The 7,569-nt window shown below is 53.1% G+C and overlaps 1 protein-coding gene across 4 annotated transcripts in view; it reads left to right on the forward strand.

Annotated features, from left to right (window-relative positions):
* Positions 1-7,569, forward strand: part of LOC147097111 (uncharacterized) — a 272,785-nt gene that overhangs the window by 141,021 nt on the left and 124,195 nt on the right. The window lies entirely within an intron of this gene.

Below are 7,569 nucleotides of genomic sequence, written 5' to 3' on the forward strand. Positions count from 1 at the left end.
GGGGGCGTCGCACTGTCGGAGGGGCAGTACTGAGGGGGCGCTGCACTGTCGGAGGGGCAGTACTGAGGGGGCGCTGCACTGTCGGAGGGGCAGTACTGAGGGGGCGCTGCACTGTCGGAGGGGCAGTACTGAGGGGGCGCTGCACTGTCGGAGGGGCAGTACTGAGGGGGCGCTGCACTGTCGGAGGGGCAGTACTGAGGGGGCGCTGCACTGTCGGAGGGGCAGTACTGAGGGGGCGCTGCACTGTCGGAGGGGCAGTACTGAGGGGGCGCTGCACTGTCGGAGGGGCAGTACTGAGGGGGCGCTGCACTGTCGGAGGGGCAGTACTGAGGGGGCGCTGCACTGTCGGAGGGGCAGTACTGAGGGAGTGCTGCACTGTCGGAGGGGCAGTACTGAGGGAGAGCTGCACTGTCGGAGGGGCAGTACTGCGGGAGCGCTGCACTGTCGGAGGGGCAGTACTGAGGGAGCGCTGCACTGTCGGAGGGGCAGTACTGAGGGAGCGCTGCACTGTCGGAGGGGCAGTACTGAGGGAGTGCTGCACTGTCGGAGGGGCAGTACTGAGGGAGTGCTGCACTGTCGGAGGTGCCATCCCGAACATGCTGTACCCCGCGCTTGGAGAGATTTATACATGCTGTTGCTGCGGACGTTCCGTGTGGCGGTAGGATAGACGAGTACGGGGACCGTGAGCAAGTGCGTGGTCGGCGCCGCATCGATGTTCTCGTCGAACGGGGCTTCTACCGGTATAAAGCACGAGGGAGGTTGTGGCTCCCTGGATTGCGGCAGCGACAGCAAAACGGCTGGTGCTTCCATGGCATGCTTCTTTTGTGAAAATTGGTCACAAAATAAAAACGGGGTCCGGTTGAGTTTTGTCCGTGTCAAACGGGATCTGCTCCAGGCTGCGCTTACCTTGCGAATACGTTCGCAAAGACGGGGTCGCCTTTGGCGGAGTGAGGCGGTTGCTGTTCCGTGGTTGTTCGTCGGTTGTGCGTTGGTCGTCTTGTGGGAAGACGAGGTTCAGGCTACGCGTTGCTACCGTGAAAATCGTTCACGGATACGGGGTCATCAATTGTAGTGTTGGAATTGATGAGCTTCCGTACTCACGTCGTTGGGTCACCAATGTAGCGATTCGTGTGCATCACCACTAAATAATCGAGTTCGACTTCGACGAACTATAAATAAGTTGTTTATTTACAAGAAGACTAATTACATCAGGTAAGATGGCTGACTGTAGGAGCACGGTGGTATAGGTCTTGTCCCAGCGGGGACTCCACGAAGACTCACTGTAGGAGCACTGCAGAGAGCGTGATGACGTCATCACGCTCTGCTGTGTGTTCCCGCGCTTTGGACGTCACGTGATCGCGTCGCCGCGTTTGCCCGCGCTTGTGGCGTCGCGTGACCGCGTCGTTGCGTCTCCCGGTATGAAGACTGGCCTTTAAGGCCGAGGTTGCTAGGTCGGGCTGTGCCGGTACTTGCCGCGGGAGCGGAGAATCCCTTCGCTCCCGCTTGCCGGCTGATACAGCCGAAGTCTCGATAGGCTGGGCTATGCCGGCGGCCGTCTTGGAAGCCCAAATCGGGCCGGCGGCCAGTGCGCATACGTCGTGTGACGTCAGCGCGTTAGGTCGGCGGCCGACGCGCATGCGTCACATGCTGCGTGACGTCAGCGCGTTAGGTCGCCTCTTAAAGGGGCAACGGCCCAACAGGTAAGTTAAAGGGGTAACAGCCCTAACTGGTAAGTAATACAATTAAGTAAATTAAATACATACAGTTAGGTAAGTTATACATGCATAAATAAGTTAAACTAAAGAAAGGTAAGTTATACATGCACTAGCTGGGGAGCCCCGCGTTGCGAGGGCAATTTTGGGGCGCTTGGTCTCCCTGCCCGTGTGTGTCCCCCCTCTCCCTATCATGTCCTCTCGCTGTCCAGTCCCTCCCTCCCCTCCCCTCCCCTGTCTCCCTCCCGCACCCCCCTCTGTCCCTCCCCAGTGTAATCACTGTCTCCCCCCCCGTGTAATCACTGTCTCCCCCCCGTGAAATCACTGTCACCCCCCGTGTAATCACTGTCTCCACCCCCCACCCCCCCCCGTGTAATCACTGTCTCCCCCCACCGCCCCCCCCCCGTGTAATCACTGTCTCCCCCCCCCGTGAAATCACTGTCTCCCCCCACCCCCCGCCGTGTAATCACTGTCTCCCTCCCCAGTGTACTCACTGTCTCCCCCCCCCGTGTAATCAGTCTCCCCCCCCGTGAAATCACTGTCACCCCCCCGTGAAATCAGTCACCCCCCGTGTAATCACTGTCTCCCCCCCCCCCCGTGCAATCACTGTCTCCCCCCACCGCCCCCCCGTGTAATCAGTCTCCCCCCCCCGTGTAATCACTGTCTCCCCCCCCCCCCGTGTTATCACTGTCTCCCCCCCCCGTGTTATCACTGTCTCCCCCCGTGTAATCACTGTCACCCCCCACGTGTAATCACTGTCTCCCCCCACCCCCCCGTCTTCATCAAGGACACCAATCTAATGCTGAGCGGCGGCCGGCGCCGGCTCTCGCGGGCGGCGCATGCGCGGTCAGCCGTTAGCGAGCGGGAAACTTCGGGCGGCCATTAGCGAGCGGGAAACTTCGGGCGGCCATTAGCGAGCGGGAAACTTCGGGCGGCCAGCCCGCGCTACGACCCGGACACCGTGAAACCTGAGAGGGGGAAGTAGAAAGAGACAGAGAGGGAAGAGGAGAAGGAGAGAGAGGGAAGAGAGAGAGAGACGGTTCTAACAGAATTCCGGAGCAGAGAGAAAAAGCGCAACATCTTCACTCAAAGTGTCCTGGTTATTGGAAGGAAACGGGACAATGAATTTACACTTTCATTAATTTATTACTAATTATCTTCAGAGTAAAGTCAGTAAATTATCATCTACAGATTCAATTGGTAACAATTTACAAACAGCAGAAATATTCTTCATTGGCTCAGCTCATACCTTCCAAGCGAACTAGTTCAGCTGTGAAGTTTTCTGCTTCCTGATTCTGAAGATATCTTCTGTATCTGAGCAGGTGGTGTGCGGCTCCCGTCACGTAGACAGCAACCGGCTGCAATCGACTAATATCGATACTGAAACCGAGAGCCAGACTGTGCAGGATAGCAAAATACTGCAGATGTTGGAAATCCGAAATAACAACAGAAAATGCTGGAAAAACTCAGCAGGTCAGGCAACATCCGTGGAGAGAAATTTGAGTTGACGTTTCGGGTGAACCCTTTTTCAAAACTGGAAAGAAAAGAAACTAGATCGAAGGCAGGGCTGCGATCAGACAAAAGAATAAAAGAAACAAAAGAAGTAAAAGAGATTAGAAGCTGGACGAGATGGTAATAGGCTGGGATTAGGTGTAAAGTGTACTGGCAGGGCAAAAGACAGCTGCCAGGTGTGAGAGAGAAACAAAAGGAAAGGGGGGGGGGGAAAGGAGTGGAACAATTACAAGAGAAAATGAAATGGGGGCCGAGCTTATGATCTGAAATTGTTGAACTCGATATTGAGTCCGGAAGGCTGCAGACTGCCTAATCGGAAGATGAGGTGCTGTTCCTCGAGTTTACGTTGAGCTTCCGTGGAACAATACAAGAGGCCGAGGACGGTGAGGTCCGAGTGGGAATGGAGCGGTGAATTAAAATGACAGGCGACCGGAAGCTCGGGGTCCCCCTTACGGACTGAACGGAGGTGTTCCGCAAAGCGATCACCCAACCTGCGTTTGGTCTCCCCAATGTAGAGGAGACCGCATCGTGAGCAGCGAATACAGTATACTAGATTGCGAGAAGTACAAGTAAATCGCTGTTTCACCTGGAAGGGGTGTTTGGGGCCCTGGACAGTGGGAAGGGAGGAGGTATAGGGGCAGGTGTAACATCTCCTGCGCTTGCACGGGAAGGTGCCAGGCGAAGGGGAAGGGCTGTTTGGGGTGATAGAGGAGTGGACTAGGGTGTCTCGGAGGGAGCGGTCCCTGCGGAATGCTGAAAGGGGAGGGGAGGGGAAGATACGTTTGGTGGTGGGATCACTTTGGAGGTAGCGGAAATGCCGGAGGATGATCCGTTGAATGTGGAGGCTGGTGGGGTGAAAGGTGAGGACAAGGGGAACCCTATCGTGGTTCCGGGAGGGAGGGGCAGGGGTGAGGGCAGAAGTGCGGGAGATAGAACTGACACGGTCGAGGGCAGTGTCAACCACAGTAGAGGGGAATCCTCGGTTGCGGAAAAAGGAAGACATGTCTGAAGCACTGGTGTGGAAGGTGGCGTCGTCGGAGCAGATACGGCGGAGGCGGAGAAACTGGGAGAATGGAATAGAGTCCTTACAGGAAGCGGGGTGGGAGGAAGTGTAGTCCAGGTAGCTGTGGGAGTCAGTGGGCTTGTAGTAGATATTGGTCGATAACCTATCCCCAGAGATGGAGACGGAGAAGTCGAGGAAGGGAAGAGTCCGAGATGGACCATGTGAAGGTGAGGGAAGGGTGGAAATTGGAGGCAAAGTGAATGAAATTGTCAAGTTCGGGGCGAGAGCAGGAAACGGCACCGATACAGTCATCAATGTATCGGAAAAAGAGGTGAGGGAGGGGACCCGAGTAGGACTGGAACAAAGATTGTTCCACATAGCCCACGAAAAGGCAGGCATAGCTAGGACCCATGCGGGTACCCATGGCAACACCTTTGATTTGGAGGAAATGAGTGGAGTTAAAGGAGAAGTTGTTCAATGTGAGAACAAGTTCAGCCAGGCGGAGGAGGGTCGTGGTGGATGGGGACTGGTCGGGCCTCTGTTCAAGGAAGAAGCGGAGCGCCCTCAGGCCATCCGGGTGGGGGATGGAGGTGTAGAGGGATTGTACGTCCATGGTGAAAAGCGGTTGGGGCCAGGAAACTGGAAACTGTTAAAGTGGCGGAGGGCGTCCGAAGAGTCGCGGATGTAGGTGGGAAGAGACTGGACAAGGGGAGAACAGATAGAGTCAAGATAGGAAGAGATAAGTTCCGTAGGGCAAGAACAGGCTGAAACGATGGGTCTACCAGGGCAGTCCTGTTTGTGGATCTTGGGAAGGAGGTAGAAGCGGGCTGTGCGGGGTTGGGGAACTATGAGGTTGGTGGCAGCGAGGGGAAGATCTCCAGAGGAGATGAGGTCAGTGACAGTCTTGGAAACGGTGGTTTGATGTTCGGTAGTGGGGTCATGGTCCAGGTGGAGGTAGGAGGAGGTGTCGGAGAGTCCCTCGCACAGAGAACCCGGAATGACACAGAGCGAGACAGAGAGAGAGAGAAAGAGACACAGAGACAGAGAACCAGAGAGAGAGAGAGAGAGACAGAGACACAGACAGAGAGAGAGCGATAGAGACAGAGAGAGAGAGAGACAGAGAGACACAGACACACAGAGAGAGAGCCCTCCCTCTCCCTCCCCCCTCCCTCTGGCCTCTTGTGCTTCCCCAATTTCAGTCGCTCCACCATTGGTGGCCGTGCCTTCAGCTGCCTGGGCCCTAAGCTCTGGAATTCCCTCCCTAAACCTCTCCGCCTCTCTCTCCTTTTAGACGCTCCTTAAAACCAACCTCTCTGAACAACTTTTGGTCACCTGTCCTACTGTCTCCTTATGTGGCTCGGTGTCAAATTTTGTGTCTGATTAAGCTCCTGTGAAGCACCTTGGGACATTTTACTCCGTTAAAGGCGCTATATAAATGCAAGTTGTTGTAATTGTTGACACAGATTCCAACTGATAAAAGTATATTTAGGACTCCTCAGGAAGTCCTTTCAGTGAGAGCTCAACACATGGAATGGACTCGCAGACAGGGCAGTGCAGGTAAACCCTGGAATCATTTCAGACAATATTAGATGCTGCAATGGGGGGGTTCGAGTGTCTTTCTGGCCGCAGAGTTAGGATGAACTGAAACGCTTCCCTCATTCATAACAATCTCCTGACTAGAACATGATTTTGTGTATTTGGGCCTTGAGGTATTTGAATGGAGATGTCGCAGGCCTGAGTGTGTGTCCCGTGTCCCAGGCCCCGAGTGAGTTTGATTATGGGGATGATAAGCAAAGTCATGCTTCTAAAATGTACCCAAACTCTCTTGGCTTCATTCAGTACAACCATAAATGGAACTCTGAATGAGTCTTTAGTCTAAAATCCTGTATCTTCAAGGATTACTTTAATGTAAAGGGCTGAGTTATTTTGGTAGTTAGCTCTTTCAAAGAGCCGGCACAGGGATGATGGGCCAAATGGCCTCCTGCGCTGTATCATTCTATGATTATTTATTTAATTAAATCATGCACTAACTAGCTCCTGGATTTGTAGCTGGGTTTTACTGTTGTGGAATTCGTGTGTCAGTAACCCAGCTGAAAATCACTACTTTACTTTGGAAAAACATTCCATAATTAGTTGAGTCAGCAGAGGATCGCTGTCTGAACTTTGTGTCATGTGCCTGGTGGTAAAACAATAACCACTGTCGGATTAGTCTGCACACGGAAGCACAGCAGTTATAGCTGGAGCATGTTTTAACCCTGCATGCTGCCCTGTGTACATTACTCGACACCGCTTAATCCTGCAAGGAGTGACCTTGGGCTTTCACCAAATACAATTGTGACTTTTGTTGGGATGTTTTGGCCAAATCTTTGGGGGAGGGCTGGGGAGGAGGCTCAATTCCATGGATAAAGATTTAAGAACACAGGTTAAAACTGCTGGTTGTGAAAGGCGCAAAAACTTGGCGAAAGTAAATTGATGATATTGTGTATTTTTAGACTGCAGTATCATCTTGGCGATGTGATTTCATCAGATTTTCACAGTCCGGGGCTGGAACACATCCATTCAAATTCTCCAGGGCCTCATGCATCCTCCACTCCCTTCGCTGCACCAATAGTGGACGTGCCTTTGGCCATTTAGACTCTAAGCTCTGGAATTCCCACTCTGAACCTCTCCACCTCTCGATCCTCCATTTAAAGCCCTCCTTAAAACCACTTCTTTGACCAAGCTTTTAGTCCCCCCTCCTAATATCTTCTTCTTTGGCTTGGCGTTGATTTTTATCTGATTTACGCTTCTGTGAAATGCCTTGGGACATTTTTCTATGTTAACTGCGCTATATAAATGCAAGTCATTTTGTTTGAAATTGGTGGACCTAGTGATTGTATGGCATGTGCCCTTGCTATGGTTATTAGATTGGTGGCAGTGCGCTCTCACAATTTGAGTTGAGCTGTGTTTCTCACCATGTCACTTGAGGAGATGGCAGTATCTGATGTCCACTCAGCAAAGGCTCAAACCTGTGCTCATCAGTTGCTTAATGACCAACCAGTGACCATCTTCCTTGGGGGTGGGAATGGGATGGGATGGGAGCAGGTAGCACAGTCTCTTTGGAATAAAGGTGGTTCCAAGCTGACCTTCTGGCAGAAGGTTGGCATTGACTGCCAGTTGATGATTAACCCGTCAGTCTCGCTCATTAATTGGACCTAAGGATCGACCTGTGAACCTTCCACTCGGCTCCGGGTAACGCTACAAGCCAATGCCCCAACAGGTAGGGTGGTGCTGGCTGGCTGGGTAATGTTGAAAGCTTGCTCGAGCTTTGTGCTGGTCGACCCTGATTTTAGCTGTTGGTGA

This window comes from Somniosus microcephalus, chromosome 33, assembly GCF_052327205.1.
Source record: "Somniosus microcephalus isolate GS21.2 chromosome 33, FLI_Smic_1.0, whole genome shotgun sequence".
NCBI lineage: Eukaryota > Metazoa > Chordata > Chondrichthyes > Squaliformes > Somniosidae > Somniosus > Somniosus microcephalus.